The sequence below is a fragment of the Schistocerca gregaria genome, chromosome 2 (genome assembly GCF_023897955.1).
Source record: "Schistocerca gregaria isolate iqSchGreg1 chromosome 2, iqSchGreg1.2, whole genome shotgun sequence".
Lineage (NCBI taxonomy): Eukaryota > Metazoa > Arthropoda > Insecta > Orthoptera > Acrididae > Schistocerca > Schistocerca gregaria.
This window is the reverse complement of record NC_064921.1, coordinates 386248335-386269728: the sequence shown is the minus strand read 5'-3', so window position 1 is coordinate 386269728 and position 21394 is coordinate 386248335. Positions and strand designations below refer to the sequence as shown.

The window sequence follows — 21394 nt, the reverse complement described above, 5'->3', positions numbered from 1 at the left end:
AGGCTATTAATTTCGAAGCGTAGGTACCGTATAGAAGAGAGGGGCCCACGAAAGGAGCCGAGGCGGCCAGCGAAAGGCGGTGCGTGGCCTGCCGTGTGCGGCGGGCGACCTACTTAACGAGTGCCCGCCTGCCCTATTGATTGCCACCAAACGCCCGTCCGGTCCCGTCCCGTCCCGTGCTGTAGTGTGCTGTGCTGTGTCCTTGCACGGGACATTAGGGTCGACAGAGCTATTCCACTCCCTCTAGTGGCTGCAATCCAATCAGCGGCCTCCTCATTAAGCGGCAGCCAGCACTCGGCGCGCATCCCTCCCTTCACCCGACACTGCTTTAAAGTAGCGTTTGTTTCTACCGTCCGCTGCAATAACGGGATTACGGGCGTGGACTAGGTCGTCATGATATCTCATCGAGTCTTCTAATATAGGGACAAAAACAATACAGGTGACTTGCGAAACGGTGTAGCAGGTCTCGCATATAGAATGTTGGAAAGTACATTCGATTTCAGTACAAAGAATGTCAGTCGAACCTGAACAGTAAAATGACTCTGAGCACAATGGGACTTAACATCTATGGTCATCAGTCCCCTAGAACTTAGAACTAAACCTAACCAACCTAAGGACATCACACAACACCCAGTCATCACGAGGCAGAGAAAATCCCTGACCCCGCCGGGAATCGAACCCGGGCGTGGGAAGCGAGAACGCTGCCGCACGACCACGAGCTGCGGACATCCTGAACAGTAAAAGGTGAAGTTCTCCACATTACCAAAAAAAGTTCAGTCACACGATATATAACGCAAATTTAAAGGCTATCGATTCTACTAAACACACAGGGATTGCAATTGCGAACTACTTAAATTTGAACCATAACATAAAAAACGTTGTGGGGAAGACGAACTGAAGACACCGTTTCATTGACAGAACACGTGGAAGCAGCAACACACCGATTAAGTTGGTGCATAAATCCGTAGCGTTTTTGTTTTTTATGTTAATATTCCGGTTGCTGTGAGTTTATTCATCTGTTTATTTCTAGTTCACTGTTGTTGTTTGAGTTTACATATTTGGAGATAGTGAGTGGAGCTGTGGACGCTAAAAGATTAAGTGCCAACGGGAGAAACTGGAACATTTCCAGCATGTTCCTCTGAGTTCGACAGAGAGATAACGGCAGCAGAGGAAGCCAGAAACATTTGCGCCGTTTGTGGGGTAATGCCGTTGGAGAGAGAAGTGCAAGAAAATGGTTTTCTCGTTTTTTAAGGAGTAACCTTTTGGCATTGCCCTTCACGTTCAGGAACACTAGCGTTTGAAGAAGATCGGTCAAACGCGTTAATCTACAATTATTAACGTCGAGAACTGACAAACATGGTGAACTACGATCATTCCGCCATCGTGAGACATTTTCATGGAATGAGCAAGATAAAAAAATCGGGTGTGTGGATACCGCATGCTGTAAGACAAAAACGTCAGCGGGTGGCTACATCTGCATCTCTGCTTCCTCGTCATGAATTGGCTCGCGAACATCACTGACATAATTATCCTGTATCGTTACTGGTAACAAGAAATGGTGTGTTTACGCTAACACAAGGAAAAGGTTCAACGCAAAGAAAGCATCAGCTCCCCGTACAAAGACCTGCGCGTATCAACGGAGGATGTTATGCATCTCGTGGAATAGTGATGGTGTGGTGTACTATGAATTGCTTTCCCGAGGTGTAACCATCACTGTTGACATTTATTGTTAACATTTGAAACGTCTTGCAAGGCACCATCCAAGAACAGCGACCAGAGACGGCGGGAAGTGATGCTACTCCACGATAACGCCCGCCCTCATTCTGCTAGAGTGACAAAAACACTATTCATGAGTTGGATTGGGAAGGCATTCCGCACGCACCTTGCTGACATGCTCTTTTGCCCTCAGATTTTTCACATTTTCCACTCTACCAACCACCTTCAAGTAACTTCCTTCCCGGATGAAAATGCACTCCGAACGTAGCTAATAAAGTTCTTTCTCTCAAAACCACGTGCTTTCTACAGTCCCGAATTCGGAAAGTTACCCCATCGTAGACAGACTATTGTAATCGGTGAAGGAGGATAATTATTGATTACTAAATTATCTGTTAAGTGTATCTTGTGTTAAGGAAAAACTTTACGAACTTAAGCAGCAACCGAATAGTAAAGAGAGAGCCTACACTATGCTTCACCGTCCTCTGCTGAACTGTTTGGGCGCTGCTTGGGTTCGTTACAAGGAGACAAATAGTTACACGCAAAGGCGGAAAGTAGGAACGTACTCCAAAGTTAAACTACGCGGGAAAACGTCCTGTTTCACACACAGTCAGTGCGAAACGTTTGGGATGTGGACCAAGTACTGTGTCCCGTCCAGCTGCAAGAAATGCTGCTAATTATTAGACAACGCCACAGTGACGTGGGTGATGTCGATCAGAAAGGAAGGTACTGACATAGACCACAGACAGCAATGTCCGACCAATGGTGATACTGGCTCTAACGATAGATTTCTATCGTACAGAAATTCAACGATTGGTAGATCGTTCAGACCTTCGTTAACGCCGTCTTGGTAGCTGGAAAAAGTGTCGGTGTCAAGGTACCAAGTGTGGGGTGGTCACTACTATAATTTCTGTTGCATGGTCATCATTTTAAAGTTAAATTCTCGGACAAGCTCGAAACATTTTTCGGTATTATACACTCCTGGAAATTAAAATAAGAACACCGTGAATTCATTGTCCCAGGAAGGGGAAACTTTATTGACACATTCCTGGGGTCAGATACATCACATGATCACACTGACAGAACCACAGGCACCACAGGCACATAGACACAGGCAACAGAGCACGCACAATGTCGGCAGTAGTACAGTGTATATCCACTTTTCGCAGCAATGCAGGCTGCTATTCTCCCATGGAGACGATCGTAGAGATGCTGGATGTAGTCCTGTGGAACGGCTTGCCATGCCATTTCCACCTGGTGCCTCAGTTGGACCAGCGTTCGTGCTGGACGTGCAGACCGCGTGAGACGACGCTTCATCCAGTCCCAAACATGCTCAATGGGGGACAGATCCGGAGATCTTGCTGGCCAGGGCAGTTGACTTACACCTTCTAGAGCACGTTGGGTGGCACGGGATACATGCGGACGTGCATTGTCCTGTTGGAACAGCAAGTTCCCTTGCCGGTCTAGGAATGGTAGAACGATGGGTTCGATGACGGTTTGGATGTACCGTGCACTATTCAGTGTCCCCTCGACGATCACCAGAGGTGTACGGCCAGTGTAGGAGATCGCTCCCCACACCATGATGCCGGGTGTTGGCCCTGTGTGCCTCGGTCGTATGCAGTCCTGATTGTGGCGCTCACCTGCACGGCGCCATACACGCATACGACCATCATTGGCACCAAGGCAGAAGCGACTCTCATCGCTGAAGACGACACGTCTCAATTCGTCCCTCCATTCACGCCTGTCGCGACACCACTGGAGGCGGTCTGCACGATGCTGGGGCGTCAGCGGAAGACGGCCTAACGGTGTGCGGAACCGTAGCCCAGCTTCATGGAGACGGTTGCGAATGGTCCTCGCCGATACCCCAGGAGCAACAGTGTCCCTAATTTGCTGGGAAGGGGCGGTGCGGTCCCCTACGGCACTGCGTAGGATCCTACGGTCTTGGCGTGCATCCGTGCGTCGCTGAGGTCCGGTCCCAGGTCGACGGGCACGTGCACCTTCCGCCGACCACTGGCGACAACATCGATGTACTTTGGAGACCTCACGCCCCACGTGTTGAGCAATTCGGCGGTACGTCCACCCGGCCTCCCGCATGCCCACTATACGCCCTCGCTCAAAGTCCGTCAACTGCACATACGGTTCACGTCCACGCTGTCGCGGCATGCTACCAGTGTTAAAGACTACGATGGAGCTCCGTATGCCACGGCAAACTGGCTGACACTGACGGCGGCGGTGCACAAATGCTGCGCAGCTAGCGCCATTCGACGGCCAACACCGCGGTTCCTGGTGTGTCCGCTGTGCCGTGCGTGTGATCATTGCTTGTACAGCCCTCTCGCAGTGTCCGGAGCAAGTATGGTGGGTCTGACACAGCGGTGTCAATGTGTTCTTTTTTCCATTTCCAGAAGTGTACATCGTTACCAACATGCAGAGTTTCGAAGTACTTACGCTCGTAAAATATTAATGTAATATTCGGTAGGAGGCTTAAATGTAGTTTTAACTGGGGTAGTGGACACATGATATTCTGAGGTCACCAAACTATGTTTTTAGTCCGCATTTTTCACTAGTAAATTTCGAGCTCTGTATAAAGGACACTTCACGCCTGTGTAAATATGCCCAAAGTGGTACTGCAGTGCCCCCAAAAAAAGACTAAAGTGCCTTTATGTGCTTCATAAGAATTGAAAATGACCCCTTGTGTGCAACTGGAAAGACCGCAAATTCAATAAAATATTTCTGATAACAATTTTACTCTGTTAAGATACAAATCGTAAGCTAGGCGGTCCTGATGAATTATAATCGATGTGTAAAAGCATCTGGAAAAAATGGAAAGCAAATGTTTGTGTTAACCTGTGGTCACCTGGCATGCAGCCTGCGAGAATGAGAGCGAGGGGGGGCGGGGGGGGGGGGGGGGAGAGAGATAAGCGCATGAAACCCAAAATATTCGAAGAAATGAAGAACGATCAGGTGTGTTTGCTGGAGCGATGCTCCTGCAAGTGCTCATTGGCCATTTCACACTGCCGGTGTAATGGAGGCTGGAAGGGAGCCGTGTACGAATCGTTGCTGGCCGAATACCTGCGGCTTCCGTTGACATGCGAGTGGCGGTGACAGGTTTTTGGGAGGAGACGCCCTCGCACGCGTGGCCCTGCGCTGCTGGCCTGCTGCTGTGCCGTGTTCCGGCGGTCCGGCCCCCGGAAGTGGGCGGCGAGCCCGGCAGGCGCTGTTGCCGTTCGCTCGCCCGCAGACAGCCTGCTGCTCGTGGCGTCACTTCCGCAAACATGTCGCGCCGTACTGACCCTGCCCTGCCGTTCGATCCACGGGCCTCTTGTTTTGCTCTCGCCTTAAATGCCATTCCGCTGCTGTGACTATGGGAATGTAACACTTTGCTGCGGTATTACCAACGATGGGCTAACAGTCCATCGCTTTCCACGAAAAAGGCGCAAGTCGTCCGAATTTTCGAGAATGATAGCAAGTCGGGCACGCAGAACTATAGACATAACTCTTCTGTCGATTTCTGATAGAATTATGGAATAAACATTGTGCTCGCCTTTGGTAACTTCTCCAGAAACTCAAGTGTAGGAGTCACAGCCGTTTCCACGTTCATCGATCGTGCGAAGCAGAGCTTGATCTGTTCATTCGTTGCTTGCAGAGGGCAGTAGGCAACAGAGTTAAGACTGATGATGTGTTCCTCGACATCCAGAAAGTCATACATACTGATCTGCAACGTCACCTAGAAGGCAAATCACGTGCAAACGAAATGCCCGAACAGTTAGCGATTGGTGTCCCCCATGCATGTAAATTAGATGAGTTGATGAATAACGTCTCTGGCGTCCTCTTATAACTATTAAGACGTTATTCTGCTGAGTGCCAGGGCACATGGATATTGCAGGGAACGACAGAGCGGATGGAGCAACCGAGGAGGCGTGTAGCGATCTTCAGTTACTTCATGTGCTCTGCCGCTGCGTACTATCACCTCGCTATTGAGTAGAGTCATGCGTCGATGGGAAGCTGATTGGTTGGAAGTGACCAATAGTAAGTCGCGTCTCATAAAGCCCATTACGCATCTGTGGCGTACCTTCTTTCAGCTACGAAGAAGAGGTGAGGTTCTTCTCACTCCTCTTCGCGTAGGCCACAGTCCTCTGGCGCATGGCTTCTTGGTCCGGCGAGAGGACCCTCCAACATGAGCTGCTTGCGGCGTACAGATCACAGTGCGCCCCATTTTACTGGACACTGTTTTATATTCGGACGGCAGGGGCAGATTTGCCGGAGTACTTTTTCACCCTCCTTCAGTTGTCTTCAGGCGTGTGAGATAGTGATTGTGTGGTTCAACGTCGAGTGAGGTGGAAGTGAGTGAGTGAGTGTCTTTTTACAGACTTCCTTCTCACTGTATGCACCAGGTTTAGAGATTTTATTCACATGCGTTCGTTTAATGAGTGTTACGGGCGCCAATAACAACACCGATGAGCGTCCATAAGCTACGCGCACGCACGCGACACTGTTCGCAGAAGACGCCTATAGTCACGACGAAGTGGGATCGTTACAAACTTATTGTGAAGTTGTACTGGAGGAATGCCTGGTACCAGGATTGCCAAATGGCTATAACATAAAAATGTAATACGTTCTCCGTAATTGGTCAGAGTCTCAAAGTATTCAGGAGTTTCTGTCCGGAGCGGCATAAGATGGAGCAAACATTTAAATCTTTCTCTATAGAAGACGTATGTCGGTATCTGATTTGTCGCAATAAACATTAAGCGTCAAAATTTACGCTCTGTGATGTATGCCAGTCTTTGTTCCATGAGTTTCGGCTTGTTGTTACCTGTCTAGAATCCTTGCAGAGTGGTATTAACCCAAGAGAAGGAAGGACTCCAAAAATGACTGCACGATTCGTAATTGTTTTTTTTTCAGTCAGCGTCGGAGTATCAAAAAAGAGAGCATTACGAGACTTTCATCGCGCATATCCCAAAATGAGTGAAGATATACGCTACTTCCTAAAAAAAATAGTAAAAATCATGCCTAATGATAATGTCAGTAGAGATACAGAGATTGCTTCTTCCGGAATGGTGCAGATAGTGAATCTACCCGCATACCGTCTGCGGGCCCAACATAAAATGAGTTGGTGTGGTGCATCTAGAATCGAGACAGGTGCGCAAAGAACCTTCGCTGTGCACTGTAAGGTGGGCTTTGGAGGTCGGTTGGAGAAGCGATAGTTACCATCTCGGATCTGAAATTAAATTCTCTGCTTTGCCGTGTCACACTAAGACCAGAGCTACTCGACATGGATGTTTTAACTCCTGGGCTGTCAGCAGAGTTTAAGCTTGAAAGCGCCTGGGGAGCTAATTTCAGACACTTTTCATCAAGCGCATGGAAAACATCTTGCAAACAAAGTAGCTAGTAAAGATCGGTTGTGGAGAGAAATGTGTGCTGATTTTTTAAGTTGCCTTTGTAATAGTAAACAAAAGTGCAAATAAAACTTAACGATCGGCGAGAACTTCCGTTGCTCTCCTGCATCCCTACGTAACTGTTCCACCTTCTTACAAGTAACACGCCTTGCTACTTTTCTAGCATCTTCAGTGAGTATTACCTTCTATTAAAATGTTGCAGTTTAATTTTAGATATTCGTGACTTCGGTACTAGGGAAAACACAGCGTTCTATCTTTAACAGAAGCAGCTCTGCTGGATTTAAGTGTTGCAGTTACAGGCGGTAGCTGAATCTGTTGCTAGAACATTTTCTTTGCTTTGTTACGTTACTATCAAGTACGAAATTAAGTCCTGTACTAATTTACATGGAAGAAATTCAGACAAAGAGAGCTATTCACATTTGTATATACCTACTCAGGATGACATGTTACGCTTTCCATAGGACCCAAGACACAAATCTGTTAGAAAATGCACAGTAAACAAGACACGGAAGAAAATGCTCGCTGAAGATTAGCACAACAGCATCGACAGGTTCTACAAAAACATTACTGTAGGAAGACATTAATTATTCCGGTATATACGATGTGCATCCTACATCGATAGGGATGGCTATTATTAATGCTGCACTATATTCGTTTCAGAACATGTTTGACGTAAGTATAAATAGTTGCAAACTTAAATATAAACGTAAATCCAACTAATTTTGTTGGAACAACTGTTTACCGCAGCAGCTGTATAAATTGCATTTTATACCGTTTTTCGTGTTCAGCACTGCAGACACCCAGACGGTTTCGCTTTAGATTTAAAAGGCCTTTTCAGTTCTAAGACAATAAAATTGCTGCAAGTACTATTTCGTTTCAAAGTACTAGTCTGTTAGTCCCATAAAACGCTACACATATACTCTAACCTTATTTTAGAAGGCCCGCAGAACGTTTTTCAGATGAAAAAGGTAACATGTCCGATGCAGACATGACAGCAAATAGTTTATTCCAGTCTCTGTTACATACTCGTATTTATGTCTGGCCTTGAGAAACGGATAAGTCCTGAAAGTTCTATTTGACAATAGTGACATTACCTTTCTTCCTAATGAGCAGTGCGTCAAAACCACCGCTTTTCAAATTTACGTTTTTGCTTTACACGAAAAGATAATATAATGAAGTACGTAATTGTGATAAGTACCCGTGGAGGAACAGTGTGACTGACTCCAGTACAAGTCACTTTATTACCTTGTAGTTGTTGCTGGTTTCAACCTTGGTCATAGTTAAACGTATTACATGTTAAATGTGACAAGCTTTGTAAGAAATGAGTAGTGAAAGTAATGACATTTAAGAAAAGAGTGACTCATGATCCGAACAAGCATGTTTCTAAGACTGATTCGATGCTTCTCGACAGGTAACTGTATTGTGCGCAAGTCTTACCGTACCTGCATATTTTCTGCAACCTATTTCGAGCTGAAGAGGCTTCATTCAAGCCATGGTCTCCCTCTAAAATTTTTAACGCTCAAATTTCCCCTCTTTTCCTTACTGACTATATCTTGCTTCCTCATGATGTATCCTATAAACCGACCCCTTATTTTGGTCAGTATGTCAGAACCTTTTTTTCTTCCTGATTCTATGCAATATCTGTTGATTATTCTATCTAGCCACCTTATCTTCAGCATTTTTCTGTAGCACAACATGTCAAAAGCTTCTGTTCTCTCCTTGTCTAAAGTGTTTAACTTCGGTGCAAGGCTTCAATCCAGACGAATACCTCCAGAAAAGACTTCTTAACATTTACATTTGTATTCGATATTAAAAAATTTCTGTCTTCAAGAAACACTTCGATTCTTTTCTCTGTATGCATCTACATGCTCTTAATTTGTGCTGCCGTCAGTTATTTTGCTACCTGAATACCAGATCGTACGGACTACTTCGTATCTCATATCTAACGTAATTCCCACGACATCATCTCATGTGATTCGATTATATTCCCTTGTTTCACTTCCCTTTGTGTCCATCACAAAATATCTTTCCAAGACACTATCCATTTCATTCAAGTGAGACTCCAATTCTACTACCGCCTCTGACAATCACAACGTAGTGACTAACCTCAGAATACTTACTACTTCTCCCTTAACATCAATTCCCTTTCCAAATTTTTCTATAATGCGACGAGACTCCTGTTATTATTCTTAAGTCATAATGACATACAAGCGGTGGCCGAGCAAGGAGTGGAAACAAAACATTTAAACATACTGTGCAACATTTATGACACGTTTGTAGCATCTATCAACATACGAAAAAACAAGTGCGAGTTTCCCATTGGAAAAGGAGTAAAACAGGGGAATCCTATATCCCAGAAGTTATTTATAGCAGTTCTCGAGATGGCTGTGTCCAGAATTATTCGTAACATAGGAATAAGGATAAATGGTAAAGGGTTCTCCAACCTGAGATTTTTTGACAATTAGTGGTCCTAGCTAACAGTAAGATGGAAATGCAGTCCTCTATAAAAGACTTCACAAATCGTTGTCAGGAAGTTGGACTTAAACTAAATCACTCTGAATCTGAGGTTATAAGTGGGTAGGTACAGGACAAGTAACATTGAACGACGACATCCTGAACAATGTTACAGAATACGTTTATCTGCGGCAATTAATTGACTCAAAAGGGGATTTGAAACCTGAAATTTTTCGTTGAATTAAACTGGGTTGGAGGGCTTACGGAAGGAATGCAACAGTCTACTTCAAAGTTTTTGATCAATGTGTCCTACCGTTTTTAACGTACGGATGTGAAACTTGGACCTTACATGAATTTTTCAAAAGGAAACACAGAACTGCTCAGAGCTATGGAAATGTCAGTGGCTAAGAAAGATCGGCAGAAAAGTGAAGATATACATCAGGAGTAAAAGATATTATAGAACGGATCAAGACTCTAAAATGGCAGTGGGCAGGACATATTGCACGAACGAGAGATGGAAGATGGATAAAATCAGTTCAGGAAAGTTGCGGGCTTCAACTGACAGAAGACAGCAGCAGACAGAGATGCATGGAAACACCTCTCAAAAATGTATTAAACAACTTAGAGGCTACATGTTGTATAGATTGAATTAGCTGAACAATAAATAAAGTGTTTACGCGACACTCAACTTGTAACACGTGAGTGAAAGAAAGAAATAGTTCGGACTGTGTATAATTGTTAATGATTGAAAACAGTGCGGAGCAGTGGTGCATCAGTGTGTGGACGTAGCGTGTGTTGCCGTGGCCTGTTCTCGGTGTTGGTGGAGAAGAGGTGTGGGTTGCACGTCTGGGAAGCCGTATCAGCGCCAGATAGCTGCCGCCGCACAGGCGGTGCGCACACAACACTGCCGTAACCATCCCACAAGGCACCACACTCACTCTACACAACTGCCAATTAAACGACGTTCTAGTCAGCAGTCGGGACAAATTCCGCCTCGTATTCATGTGTGTTTCAGGAGTTAGTGCCTTACACAGTACTGTTGTTTTGTGCTGTAATGTGGTGAGAAGCATTCCAGGCTGCTTGTAATCTGGAAATCACAGAACCATTTCTAATTCCAACTTTTATTCTGTCATCTCAAAGTGAAAATAAAAAAGGTAAACAATAGTTTTGTTATTTGTAAATGACAAACTGGATTTGGTACGTCACATATGACTCCTCCAGCACAAAGTAACTGCCAGAGTTAGGTAAAGTAAATAGACCACACGCTGAGACACCATCTCCGGGGATAGGTTTCGCTCCTTGTGGCATCAGAACAGATTCGGCTCCGTGACCACCTCTCTTCTGCGAGGCCATGACGGAGTTCCTCAGGGGCAACTATATTTCCAGTTGCTTCGTTCTAACCTATCACAGCTACACTCCGTTATGCTGCCGCGATACTCAGTTCCTCAGTTTTCGCTCGAAACTTTTATCGTAAAGGTGCTGGTTAGTAACCACACAGAGCATAAGCTTCTCATGTGTTGCTTTGGTCTTTCCTGTCTTTTACTTGTCGATTGCCAGTGGGAGCAATTCCAGCGAGAAAGCGTACGATTCTCATGGGGTTATCTGCTGTAATGATGTGACCTCTCTCCCCTTCAGCATGGTGCGTTCAGTACCACACAGGGGATGTGTAGTCGGCAATTGAGTTCCACAAAGTCAATGCGCAAGCAGTTGCAGTTTCAGGCTATGCTGCCTAGATTGTTACTGTCAGTTGTTCGCTAATTTTTGGTAGCCACTTATGCTTCTTCGGACAGTGCTGTTTAAAGGACAAGGTTCAGTCTGGTGTAGCCCCCAGGAAATTTGGAATTTCACTGTGTTTCTCTATTTTCCCTTCCACAACAGAATTTTAAACTCAGTTTCATGTCACTGTTCTGGAAATACTAACGAAAAAAAGTTCGTGTTGTGGTTGTGTTCGGTTTGAGTTGGGCATAAAAGGAAACTTAACGAACTGGTACCATACGTTTTCTTCACACTTACAGAATTTCAATGTCAGTCTTCTATAGTAGCGCGACGTAGTTCTCATGAAAACTCGAAAAATTCACGTTCGAAGATTTGAACACTGTAAAGCAAAAAACACCTCTGTAATTTTTTAGAGTTGTTGGCTGCTTAGTGTGTAACGTATAAGTCATCGGATCCCGACGTCCTTGGTTCTGTTTTTGCAGATAGCACTTCTTTAATTTTCACTTAAACTGTGTTATAATTATTATGAAATGGACATTGCCCAGAACAAATTTCTGTTCTGAAACAAATTTTAGGGCGTCAAAAAATTTACAGTAAGGAAGTAGTTCGTAGCTTTGCAGATTTTAAAAACACTTCATAGTTATTGGACCATATATCTCCTCTAAATTCTGAATGGGTCCCAAAACCACTGAAACTACTAGTGAAACACTAAATAGTATAAAAATATAAGGCTAACTTTGAGAGAGAAATATTGAAAATAAAACAGAATTGAGACTAGATTATGTAATCTCGAATACTTTTCGACTATGTGTTCGAAACAGTAATTAAAGGGTGGTTGAAACTAAGATCAAAACGTGAAATTGACAAATCAGTCAAACAAAGAACCAATGTAGGATATAATTTGTTTTTGCAGATGACCTAGCGATTGTATAGTAGGACATTCAAACATCGCAAAAGAAATATAAATTCCTGAAAAGGAAGAAAAAGAGTAGGTCTCCAAATACCGTTCGCAGAAAACAGTACATGTCATTCAGCTTGGCAGCAAAAATTCTAAAAAAACTACGCATAGGAAAATCGATGAGAGTTCTTCGGTTCTGGTATTAAGGCGAAATCATTGAGAAAACAGTAGTGTTAATGATTGTTTACGAACTTTGTTACTACAAAATGGAAACAACTTTTAAGAGTCAAAGGAAAACAGTGTGTGAGGGGCTACGTCAGACTGAGACACTGCAACACAGTCATAAATTCTGAATGTTTTTGTTGGGCTGAGACATTCATTTTAAACAGACAGACAATGAAGTAATCGCAAAGAGAGAACGAAAATTTATCGGGAAAATTTTAAGACCAAATTGCAACTGAAGGTGGAACGTGCAGATTAAGAGCAAATAAATAAACTGAAAAGTGTACAAAAACGTTTTCACGGTAGATAACAGCCAAACAGTTGCAGGATAAAGACTTATACGGTTTCGTTATATCTAAATATACCTCCATCAGAAGCAAAATACACTAAAACCACATCGAGCAGTGGAGTTACGTAGAACAATCGTGCCAAAGCCGTCGTCAGTAGTTAAAACATAATCTCCATTTATACAACATAATTATGAACAGAAGGGCGATGCGAACACATTGCTGTTTCAGCCATGTTTAAAATCTTGAAGTACAAAAATATATTAGACAACCAAAGAGTAAAACGTAGTTTTAAATCTCATTAGCGTATTAAAAGAATGGGACCAACAAGATCGACGAGGCAGGGTGTGGAGTTCTACGAAACTTAGTGTAAACAGGAGCTGAAACAATACAGTGGATCGACGCAACAAAAGACGGCCTGAAAGAAGTAATAGCACAATTAGATATGCGAGGAGAATATTTAGGCAGAAAATTCACGACTGGACTGTTGGACTGGCGAAAGAAGGAAAACATCAATAAATACGAGTGTAAATCAGCCCATTGTGTCACAATAACAGTAGTAAGAGCACAGAGGAAAGCAAAACAAAACTCTAAAAATGCGCCATGTTGAACGTCGTAAGCTCCATGATGGCTCTAAGGTTAATAATAATAATAATAATAATAATAATAATAATAATAATAATAATAATGTCATAGTTTTTAATAAAAATGTTTTATCCTCATTTTTCAGTTTTCACATATGGTGATCACAAAATGTAAAGTGCAAGGGATATGTGATGTGACAAATGTGGATGTAAGAACCCCAGAAATCGGCCAGCTGGAGCATGGAAACTAACAAATACATCTCCAGGATCACACACATAAGTTGATACCGCTGGAAATCGCCACTGATGATGCTTTCGAAATAAAAGAAGCGAAACGCTTATGGCAATAAACAAACTGCCTTCATTTAGTTGCATAGACGGTACACACCTCCACGAATGACACTTTTTGTTTAACTGCTAACGACTTATAAATATGCTGAAATTTCGTACATACGTGCAAATAAAACGAAAGCTGTATACGGCAATAATACGGTTCAGTCTCTGAAAAGGAAAAAATATATTTCGGGTTTCGTCTTTTTTGTACAAAACTTTAATTTAATGTGAATAGTCGTATTTTCATGCGGTTGGTAATACGATTCTGTTTTTATTCACAGTATGATTCAGTAGTTGTTAAATACATTTACACGACTACTCTGCATTTCACATTTAAGTACCTAGCAGAGGTTTCTTCGAATCACCTTCAGACACTATCGTTCCACATACTAACAACGCGTAGTCTTTTTGTACTAGCCATGATTTTCCTTATTTTTTGTGATCGTCATTTATCTCTCTGTAGGTTGGCGACAATACAACATGTACACATTCATAGGAGGAAGCTGGTGATCGAAATTTCTTGAAAAGATTACGCCGCAACGAAAAAAGTTCTTGTTCTGATGATTGTCATCCCAATTCGCTTAGCCTGTCGTATCCTTGACACAAACGTCCCTATTTGGCGATAATACAAAACGAACTGTCCTTCAAATGGCTTCGATATCCTCCGTCAATCCTAATTGGTAAAGATCGAATACAGCATAGCAGTGTTAAAACAGAGAACGAACAAGCGCGGTGTAGGCAGGCTCTTTAGTAGACCTTTTTAATCTTCTAAGTGTTCTGCCAATAAAATGTAGTATTTGTTTCCCTTCACCACCACATTATCTACGAGTATGTGGTCTTTCAGACTGAAATAGTTCGTGATTCGAAGGTATGCAGTCCAATTGACAGCCTTTAAATTTGTGTGGTTTATCGTGTAATCGTGTGACATTACCATCTAATGGTATAGAATTGAAGCAAAAAAAAAATAATAATATTGAGAGTTGCATGACTTAAGATGTAACGCACTCTGGTACTGGGCAAAAATCTTGAAGTCTGCACAGTCGATTCGAAATTGGTGTCCAGGGAGTTAGGTTCAGATTCTGTAAGTAGGAAGAAAATGAAATAATGCCAGGCGCTAAGGTCCTTATGTTAGTGGTGACAAGAGCTGAGTTGGTGGTTGCTGCGAACCTCAGCGGCGGATCGTGCGCTGCGGTGATGTGAGCGGTGCGTCAGCGCGCGCCTTGTTCTGAGAAGCGAGTTGAGCTGCCCGGCCGCGACGTTGCTGCGGCTTCCTGCGGCTGGCCAGCGTCAGTCCGTGAGGGCTGGCGACCACTAACTCCAGTTAGATCCACAATCCGTGTTCGCGATGTGCTAACCATCCAGCCAGGCGCGTCTAGCGAGCTGTCCGCAACTCGCCAGGGAAACTGGCTCGATATAAGAATCCAGCGATTTTGCAATTAATGTACAATCCACTTGCGACCAGTATTAGTACTTCAATACTGTAGCAGTTGTTAGATACTGCCCCAAGTTAAAGTAGCAAGGTATTTAAAAGGGGCGAGCAGACTGGTGATTAGCTGTGTTAGCAAATTAGTGCTTAGTGGGTCTATTACAGTAAAGAATATATTTGCCTACGGAAACCAGTCAGAACGATGAATATTCTTAATTTCATTACATCAGTTCGCTATCCCCTAATACTCAACAACAAATGCCGTGGACCTAATGAAGACCCTGACGGCCGAAGAAATTAGTGGTAACATACTTAAGAGTATTTGTAGCATAAATAGTTATTAAATGCCTTGATGACGGATGATTACTAGTGGATGCAACACGATTAATCATCTTACAGAGTGTGGCGAACAACCTAGATGTACCAGAGAGAGAAATACTTGCTCATAGTATAAATTGTCTCCAGCGCGTCTGTGGTTCTTAGTTCCCATACTGGGAAAGGCGACGAATCCATCAGCAGTGCGGTCACATAGTCCAGTGCCGAGGAGTCGTACCGGTGTTGTTCTCCCCATCTTTTGTGTCTCAAAATTGTTTTTCGCAATCCTTATCTAATACATAATTATGTTACAAAAATCATCTCGAATGGTGCCGTCAAATACGTCTTCAATGACGCACTTTACCAATCAAATGGCGTTTGGAAGCAAGGAACTAGCCAGCAAGTAGGAAAGTAACGATACAACTTTGACTTCCTCCTTTCATCTAATCGTTCCTGATAGGCTTTCTAGGCGACGACATTTGTGTTAACAAATTTAAGTGCGCTCTAGCGGGATATTTACAAACTAGGGATACACTGTCAGAAACATAAAGTATCCTTAAGTCGAGAAAAAAATTGACGTTGAACTTCGATTAATGACTCATTGAAGCGCAATAGAACTGTGCGGAGAAAGGGATTTGAGAGAGGAAGTTACACACAATGTTGATTCCCCTTTTGTTAAAGCAGCGGAACGTAAAAAGAATGTGGAGACAGATGTGATCCCTTCCACCCAGCTAGCTCTCTTCAAGAAGTCCGTAAGAGCTGTACGCCGTAAAAGCCACGCCCTCAAACGTTTGCTGTTTCGAGCGAACCGACATTTCAGGACGTTAATACTAACTACTACAGTGAAATCAGCACCCCACATCAACATTCCTGATAAAGTTCACTCACTAATAAGTTGGTTTGAAAAATATCTGAAACGCTTTGTGGCAGTTTAAATACTATAACGGGTTATTGAAAAACATTTTTAATCTGTATATTTAGATGGATGTTCGGCGCCAGAGCGTTGATGTACGACCCAAGCCTGCTCAAAGTTTCCATAGGATAAGACGTACGTGTGTGTGTGTGTGTGTGTGTGTGTGTGTGTGTGTGTGTGTGTGTGTGTGTGTGTGTGTACGGTCGTACTGCCTGTCTGTTGCGCCTCCGCTTTGCTCATCTCCGCACTCCCACAATCAGCCCAGCGGCCACAGAGACTTCCGCGCCGCTGCTTCCTGTGTGTCCGAGGACGCTACCAAGCTGCCGGTCCACAAGTGTCAACGAACCCCTCGTGTCTCATCGGCCACTATTGAGCTTATGCGCTCCCATTTCTGGTGGTCAGCGGATTATTGTTTTGTTCACTTCTGCATTCATTGGGAGAAATGACCAACATGATATAGTTAGTCTCCACAGAAAAAGATTTAAGTGTTAATTTTTCCCATGTGTTATTCGATAGTGGAACTGTAGACTAACACTGTTTTTCTGCATCCTCTGCCAAGCACGTGTGATTTCTGCAGTAATAACATACATGTAATAATCACAAGTAGATTAACTTGACATACGAAGAGGTAACATTTCCTAGCGGCCTATGTCTAGTAGACCTAACAACTATTGTAGTCAGATCGGCTAGCGTCTGGTTCGAAACAGGAGGGAGGCAACATTGTCGCTGCTACATCAACTGGCTTTTGAAATGGATGTGAGCACTCGTCGAACATTTGTCGCGTTCAGAATGTCGTGCATGGAGCTCAGTACTGATCCATTACTGCTTTCGACCTTTACCACTATGGTCTCCATTGTTAAGCCGGTCTTAGAAGACCGGGACGTTGTCGCCTTTCGCGGTTCCCGCTTCTGCAAAAAGAGTTGGTCTACCTCTTCTTTCTTTGTTCGCACCTCCTAAGCACTGAATCGTATGATGGTGCGTCGTTGCCATACGCTGCCATCAACTCCACAAAGCTTTCTAACAGGGCTTGTCCTCTTCAAATGCATTACACGAATTAACCCACGATAACTTTATAAATATGTTACGACATTTTGTCTAGGCTCTTCTACAGGCAATTCCACATTTTTATTAATCTGTTTCAAGTGTCATAGTTGAATGTCATGATTGGAGATGTTTACAAATCATAGATGGATTTTAAGGCATTATAAGCAACTCTGCCTTCGGGGACAATGTTACCGCCCCGCACCCCCCACCCGTTAGCTCGCGCGCGTCGCGCACACAAAAGAACGCGAGCGCGATTCCTATGCTGACGCTTCGAAATAGCGCTGATGACCGTGCTGTTGAGCGCCTCACGTCCATCAGCACCATTATCATCTTGGCTACCGAGGGAAGGGGCCCAGTGTTTAGCACACTGGGCTCGCACTCGGTTCAAACCCGCGTCCGGCCATCCTGATCTAGGTTTTCTGTGATTTCGCTATATCGGTTCCTTTCAAAGGGCCCGGTCGACTTCCTTCCCCATCCTTCCCTAATCTGATAGGACCAATGCCCTCGCTGTTTGATCCCCTTCCTCCAAATCAACCAAGGAATCGTCTTGGCTCTTCTAGCGCGGGCATTTCTGTGTAGCATTATTGCAACCATTTACTTGCAAATAATTAGGATTAATTACATAACTTCATTTTTCAACATAATTAAAATTTTTTGACTACCTTCCGTATATCTCGCTATCACTGTGGATTTTTCGTGTAAGCTGTTCCAATTGCTCGATGTACAACACTTCAATTAACTTGAAAATCCATATGGCTGTGTGAGGACTGCGTTAAATATTTCAGACATCTAGAACATAAAACTTCCTGGCGGATTATAACTGTGTGCCCGACCGAGACTCGAACTCGGGACCTTTGCCTTTCGCGGGCAAGTGCTCTACCAACTGAGCTACCGAACCACGACTCACACCCGGTGCACACAGCTTTTACTTCTGCCACTACCTCGTATCCTACCTTCCAAACTTTACAGAAGCTCTCCTGCGAACCTTGCAGAACTAGCACTCCTGAAAGAAAGGATATTGCAAGGTTCGCAGAAGAGCTTCTGTAAAGTTTGGAAGGTAGGAGACGAGGTACTGGCAGAAGTAAAAGCTGTGAGTACCGGGCGTGAGTCGTGCTTCGGTAGCTCAGTTGGTAGAGCACTTGCCCGCGCAAGGCAAAGGTCCCGAGTTCGAGTCTCGGTCGGGCACACAGTTTTAATCTGCCAGGAAGTTTCATATCAGCGCACACTCCGCTGCAGAGTGAAAATCTCATTCTGGAATCTAGAACATAATATAAATAAGATGAGCATTAGAAACAAAGGTAGCTGAATAGTATATTCCAAAGATATGTTAATTAAAAGATTTGAAGATGGTTTTGGAAGGTTAATGCCATTGTATCCTCATTAAGTAGATCAGTTTTCGAAAAACTAAAGATGTTACGAAATGGAGACCTCCCCTCTACCCGCTTGTTATTCTTTAAATTGCTTTCAGTAAAGAAGTCATGCAACTTTACCAACAACTCAAATTACTGCTCCGATATTGAACTCCACATATTTATTAAAAGTGACAGGAAATTACGAAGAACAATCAGTATTTCCAGCAACACACTGATTAAAGTCTGCTGTGTACCGTTTGACGACTCATACTAGAAACACTTCGTAGCTCAGCGTAAAATAAATTACACTTAATACATTTCAAGTGTATACTTGCCCTAAACAGTAATAGCGCCTTAAGGGAAAAAAAAGCAGATTCTCAGCTCATCCTTCCCCCGTCTGTGTGTTTCCTCCGACGATGAAGGGACGTTACCCTCCAACCTGACATAATTTTTTCTTAGTGATAACAAAATGGTGTTTCGGCTGACTCCAGGCATGCATTAGAATGTAGAATCGAAAATGTTTCCTGGAACACAAGAGAAACAGATACGTAAGGATCTGAGGAGCTTATAGGGTGTACCTATAACTTCGTTCAAGGAAATATTGCTGAGGCTACTCTGAAACAGTCGTTAAACATAAATGCATGGCTGCCGTTTGGATGTAATCCTTAATGATATTACGCTAGTCACTCAATGACGAAACAGATGCGGATCGTGAAGGGAACGCATGGTGGAGTTAATTGAAACTGTTCTGTTAGTTGGCAACCTGGCGACGACTACTTGTCATTAATTCGATTAATGCTTACATAAATATAACTCTAAGGTCTTTGTTACGATGGCGTGTCCGCCAGGAGGAGGTAGATTTGAGGAAAAGCATTCTGTGATGCTATTTTTACTTTCGGAAAGTGTACAATGGTCAGAAATATTCTCTCGGATGAACAAACAATATGGCGGTAGCTGGGAGTATTTAACGCGCGAGAAGGAAAGTTAAAATATGGCCGCGAAAGCGTGACCACTGAACACCACTCAGGGCGCCTGGTGGAAATATGAGCCTTGGCGTTACAGGCGTCTATTGATTCACTTATCGAAGAAGACTCACGTACTATAATTGGAAAAAAGTGGTAAAATTTCCAGTAAATGTTGACACAGTTCATTTTATCATTCAGAGCAACCTGAACTACTGTAAGATTCCGTATGATCGGTCCTGAGAGAGCTTACCGTTGCTCACAAAGGAAAGATTTCGCTGTTGCACCGAGCTCAAAAGTCATTGCAATATTACTTATTTTTAGACGGGATTTTAACCGGTGATGAGTCTGGGATACATCATTTTGAACGAAAGTCCAAGCGTCAAAGCAAGCAGTGAAAACCGCGAGTGTCATCACTCCGTAAGAAATTCAAAATACAACTGTCAGCTGCTGAATTCTTGTTTACAGCTTTTGGAGTTCGTATGATCCGATTTTCTGTAATATTCTGATACAGTATGTATACTAGAGCATGATACGAGAACGAAGTGAAGCTGGCACTGAACTGGAAATATGCGGTATGGCAGAGAAAAAGCTTCTCATTGAAAACAACGCTCGACCCCATAAAGCACAATTGGCATTGGAAACTGTTTGCAGAGCGGATTGTGGTCTCCTTCACTTCATCCTCAGACAGCTTTGGCCTTGCCGGTTTCGATGTTTTTGTTTGGTCGAATGAAAGGTGGTTTGTCTGGCATAAAGTTAAACAGCAACGAAGATGGAAAAACAAAGGTACCAAATTGTCATGGAGATGCAGGTAAAGAATTGTCTGCTGATGTGCCAAGGCGAATCTTAAGATGCGTGAAGAGCATAGAAGTTTATAGGGATAAGGTGAAAATGGATAAAAATGGTATTAATTTAAAGAACCGCTTTTGGTGTATAGGTGTTTCAGTGTAATTGTTGAATTACCTCGATAAACCGAAAAACAGTCATGCCTGCTGTTCACCCTGGTGGGAATAGTAGCTGTCAGGATCATTTAATTTTTCATCGGGATTTTAGTTTTGTCGTTAATAAAGATGATACAGTCACGTTGCTGGTATAGATGTTGCAGAATCAGTTTTCTCAAAATAACTGTGACCGTTTTGATATGTTTAATCAGACTGAACTGGTAGTACAGCATGAAAATTGTCTTTCCTGATCAATGTTGAAAGAATGTGAGGAGGAGCTACTGCCTGAGGTTCAGATAGTGTTAGATAAAAATGGCCGCGTGGGAGGACGACGGTCGGCGCGGCGGGCCCGGCAGGTCGCGTGTTTGGTTAGCGCGGAAAGGCGTGCGTAGCGGCGCGCCCGCGTGAGTCACCGGCAGCGGCCAGCGGTGAGCTGGTACACCTCACCTCGCCGCCCATTCACGCCGCTGCCTTGGAGCACTGCCAGCCGCCGCCAGCCGGCCGCGCTCACCTGACCGCGCCGCGCCGAAGGCCTCGCTCCCGCGACCTACACCTGAGCGCCCACACTGAGGCGCGCGTACGTACTGGACGCAATTGAGCCAGACAGCCGCACTCTCAAAATTCTGAGTGTACGCATTCCGATTTCTAAATCTACATGCGTACTGTAACGACCGTTTCCGGACCGCTAAACGTCACGATGGGCGAGAGAAATGCTGAGAGGAAGGGGGGGGGGGGGCAGGTTTACGTCGTGGCTTGCAGTTCAACAGTGGTCGTGTAGTATTGACATGCTTTATACAGCGCTCCGGCCGGTCTCAGGGTCGCATTGTGTGCGTGCAAACGC

The 21394-nt window shown here is 44.0% G+C and overlaps 1 protein-coding gene and 2 non-coding genes across 9 annotated transcripts in view; 2 read left to right on the top strand and 1 right to left on the bottom strand.

Annotated features, from left to right (window-relative positions):
- LOC126320879 (rho guanine nucleotide exchange factor 12) overlaps positions 1-21394 on the top strand; it is a 1029890-nt gene that overhangs the window by 692926 nt on the left and 315570 nt on the right. The gene's annotated exons all lie outside the window — the stretch shown is intronic.
- On the bottom strand, positions 18122-18196 carry Trnas-cga (transfer RNA serine (anticodon CGA)). The gene has a single exon. It is a non-coding gene; the product is annotated as a tRNA-Ser (tRNA).
- On the top strand, positions 18410-18484 carry Trnaa-cgc (transfer RNA alanine (anticodon CGC)). The gene has a single exon. It is a non-coding gene; the product is annotated as a tRNA-Ala (tRNA).